Source organism: Haemaphysalis longicornis, unplaced genomic scaffold (genome assembly GCF_048455015.1).
Source record: "Haemaphysalis longicornis isolate Haplotype H1 unplaced genomic scaffold, Haemaphysalis longicornis Haplotype H1 scaffold_8, whole genome shotgun sequence".
Taxonomy (NCBI): domain Eukaryota; kingdom Metazoa; phylum Arthropoda; class Arachnida; order Ixodida; family Ixodidae; genus Haemaphysalis; species Haemaphysalis longicornis.
Genome location: NW_027526445.1, coordinates 140,698,137 through 140,702,360, shown reverse-complemented (window position 1 = coordinate 140,702,360; position 4,224 = coordinate 140,698,137). Strand labels below are relative to the sequence as shown.

At 43.2% G+C, this 4,224-nt stretch overlaps 1 long non-coding RNA gene across 2 annotated transcripts; it reads left to right on the top strand.

Moving 5' to 3' along the window:
• The first annotated feature begins 458 nt into the window (after positions 1 to 458).
• Positions 459 to 2,851, top strand: LOC144149151 (uncharacterized). Of its 2 annotated transcripts, XR_013318202.1 has the most exons (4): positions 459 to 990; positions 2,137 to 2,305; positions 2,501 to 2,646; positions 2,733 to 2,851. It is a non-coding gene; the product is annotated as an uncharacterized LOC144149151 (long non-coding RNA). The 2 variants fall into 2 exon arrangements; XR_013318201.1 differs by lacking the exon at positions 459 to 990 and having other exon boundaries at positions 1,008 to 2,305.
• The last annotated feature ends 1,373 nt before the right edge of the window (positions 2,852 to 4,224 follow it).

Here is a 4,224-nt window from a genome sequence, read left to right as displayed (position 1 = left end):
TTGTTACTTGCCGTAGTAATTCAAGTTCACCGAATGACCTGCCTTCTACTGCTGGTCTCCCCGTTGCTCTTTTCCTGCACTATTGGTGTTCATGAAGAAAAACTGCTGGAAAACGGGCAGATGTATTATTACTCGCTAATTAGCCAGTAATCACACTGGATGCACTATACTGAAGTAGTTTTCTATAACGTGGGTATCAAAGAGCATCGCAGTATATATTATTGGTATTGGAAAGACTTGTCAAGAGAACGCAGTCAATAAAGAAGCGTCGTTTTGTTTTCACTGCAAAGAACGAAATAAAGCTGTCATCGAAGTTTATGCACACATACCGCGCTCACGGCCCGCGCAGAGAAACAACTTTAGCCCAACTAACGTGTTAAATTGGCTAATATCTGAGCTCTTTCTTCCAGCCTCAGAGCCACGTAGACGTCCGCTTAGAGGCCTACTCCCATTTTCCGAAGCAAATATAAGCGATCAAGGGTGTAGAGCTTGTGATCTCTTCCGCGGACTGGTCACTGGCCACGGCGTGCATCGCCAAAGGCACGGAGGAAGAATATGTTGGCCGAAACGATTACGAAACGACCGCCACTTCGGTGCGGCATGCCGTGCGCATGCGTTGACAGCATGGAGGAAAGAATACAAGGCAGCGCCGCTTGCGTTGATGCATGGTATAGTGGGACGGCAACGGGTACAACGACGATGAGGGAAAAACGGGACTGCGTGAACACTTTTAACGACAGCAGCGCCCCTACGTCTCAACGCTTACGCAAGCTAGTTTTTGTTTGTCCGCATGCAGCGCCACCAGTGGCCTTATAGAGCGGTTTTCTCGATTGCTCGCGTTATGCGCCTGATGTACTAAATGAACTGTCGGTCAGACTGGCGGGAACGGTTACCAGTTTGGTTGTGGCGTGAAACTGCGGATTTCTTCATGTCCTCGGGCTGTATTTACTGTTCGACGAAGGGAAATTTTGCCGGGAGGCGCAAAAAAAGGTCAGTGCTGCTTATTTATGTTCTGGTAACGGTTGTTGTTCTTTGACTTGTTCATGAGTGCGTCCGATAAACGTGCCGCTCCGCTGCCTGTTCGATGCGAGAAACGTTTGCGGCCGTTATTCACTTAAGTGTTTGTGGGTCGGAGTCGGCTTGACACTTCTGACTGCGCACGTTAGCTAGTGCTATTTAGAAAGTGGCTGGTGCGCGCATTTCTCGAGTCTGCATGTCCCCTTATGGTGTGGTGTTGCTTAGTTGTATATTGACGGTTGCTGTACCTGTCAGCGGTACTGAATCTTCTCGGGTTAGTCGCACGCTATTGTCTCACGCGCACACACTGCACAACATGTTTGTCGGAGCGTCTGTCTTTAGACTTATCGGTATTTTCAAACTTCCGTGTTAATTGCGTTGTGTTGGTCTTCTGAGAGCCATAAATTTACTGTGCTAATCACACCTATTCCGCCTAATGTTGATGTGCGTTCAAGGCGTTGGCGGCAGCACTGCTTACGTTTATCTGTGCTGTGTGTGTAGTTGTTCCTTGTTTCTTCCAATGCCTTCGATGAATTCAGATGGTCTGTTTACACTAGTCAACGTTAGTTGGCTCCCTGACGTGTAGTGAAATGCAAGGGAAAGTGGTTGTCTGAGCAGTAGCGTAGTAACAAAACGTTCCTTTTGTGGAGGGGAAGGAAGGTGGAAACACGCAGAAAGTGTGGTGCCGTTTCTATGCTGTCAATGTCAGTGGTAACCTGAGACCTCAGAATAATTACCCATAAAACTCACGTGTGGACTATTAGAAGTTTTAATGTCACAAAGTAAGTTTACAAATTATCCATAACTGCCATATTATGCTATCAATGTCAGTGGCAGCTCGAGAGTTAAAATAATTTTCAAAACGCTCGGGTGCAAAGTTGTTGCATCATGATGTGCACCAAACATTAATTCATTTCTGTTCTCCTTTGAACGTAGAAATTATACTGCAAAAGCAGATTGCTACATTCTGTATTCATACTCTATGACCTGTTCAGAAAGAGTATATGGCTGACTGTGGAGACATTTGGCCCTCCACTGATAGGTTGCGACAACTGTTTTTGTTCCTCTGCAAAAAAAATGAAAACAAATTATTTTCTTTCTTTACATGCTCCTGGGAAGTCATGGCTGTGGCATTCACTGGCTGAAGACATCTTTGGCATGCTGAAGGGTCGTCGGGGAGAGTGTGGCGGATTATGAATGCCCTGTGGAGCTCATAAGCCACAAAAGAGTACTTTTTGAGTCGTGCATATTGTGCAGATATTCACCAGTTCGCATAGACCAAGGACAGGTGAGCTTAAAGTATGTTCAAATATTTTAATATCTCAAATTGTTTAGCAAGAAAAGATTACCAGGGCTTCCGCTGTAAAAAAGACATTCTACTTTCGTGGGACGAATCAGACATTGTTCAATATTTTCTCGTGCTCCCTGGGTAAAGCAAGGCATAAAGTTATTCTCTGATATTTTTGTACTGTTTATTTTCTAGGCAATAGGGCGAAGATAGACCTAAAACAGTTGTACAAGGAATGCATATGACCATTTTAATTGTATTTGGACCCCTTCTTGGAAGTGTATCATCAGAAGGCAACACATTAAAGCTCTTGCACGGGATGAAATCACTGCATTCTACAAGTAAGTACGCACTGCCATGTTTGGGTCTTTCATGGCGTGTTTTTAGGTACTTTCTTTATAACTAATGGTTTGAAAATTATTTTCAGTGACAGCTTGGCCTGTGGCTCAAGGTGACAGTAGGTGCTTTTCGGAACGCGTTAGCGAAACTTTCCTGGAAGGGCACTTTGAGACGGCCCTGGCAGAAACACACGGCTCTTAATTTTGGTTGGATAAGCTGGTATTTTGTTTTTGCGAGACTCAATTTCTGGGTCTGTTCGTCCTAATAAAATCTCACAGTTAAGAAGTTATCGTGAACGGCAATATTGGCCATTGTGTTCACATTCCGCCTATTACGGATGCTCCAGCAGTGGCCAAAAAAACACTATTTTGTATTTTAGTTTTGTAAATAGTTAGCTTTTACACCTTGAGAGTTGCTGCGATTTACCAGCACCACTGATACACCCAACGTGGTTGCTGCTACAACAATATGGTGGCAACTGACGATTTAAATTTCCCGCTTTTAATACGCCCGTAGCACCAATAATACTCCCAAATACAGGCGTAGCATGAGTAATGCTTGCATTGGATTTTGACAGGTGGTTAAATAAGGGGTAATTTTTTTAAGGGAATTGTTCAGAGCACAGAAAGTGACGTCTGCAAGAAAATGTGCTATAGTTGCGATTTATAAGAAAATTGTGCGCCAGCCTAGTTCAGCATTAGTCAGCTCAACTTCTGCCTCATACCACTACGAACCATGGAGGTAATAAATATCGAGAGGGAAATATTTTAGGTGGAACTAATTCCACAAAAAATTTATGCCACAGTGCGATATTTATGATTTCCTATGACTGGCCATTTGCTTCTTTGGGGTAGAAACATCGTTTAGCTGTAAGTTATAATAAGCCAGCCTCACTACAGCATTCTAGGGAGCACATTATACAGTACAGAGAACATTTTTTGCAGAGAGAAGGTGTGTAAAATACAATGCAGAAAGGTGATTATAGTAATTATTATGTGATTAATAAACGAAACCTCTCAAGGATAAAAAAACCTTATATTCAGGATACCGAGGCTGCAAAGTAGGATACTTTCCAGAATCAGGGCAATTTCATTGATTGTCTGTGGTGATATTGTTTAGCGCACTTTCACCTTTAGCAGCACTCCCAGAAAAAACCCAAGAAATCACTGATTTTAAATCAATTACTGTGTTATGAAAGGGACTAAGCAACTCACTCATTTAAAGCAACCTTGTAACAAAATTTTCTTGTTTCCTTGAAGGTACATGAGGTGAGCAGTATGTCTTCTCGAGGCCCGGTTATTCTGAGAGAAGGGACTGGCAGCATCAATATTGCCCGCAAGAAACACATCACGGATTCGCCGCCTGCATTGTAACTTCAGGATGTGGTCATCCTCTTCGCCGCATATGTCATCTTTTTCATCGTGTCATCATGTTCATATGGTTGTGTGCCTTTGGAGAGTTCTTGGGACTTTTGCAGCGAGTTCTTGGAAAGCATGAGAAATTTGACAGTGCACTGGTGTCTTTAAGTTGGAGTCTCTGTTGAAATACTTGAAGTGTTCAGCTCTACTTGGGATTTTAAA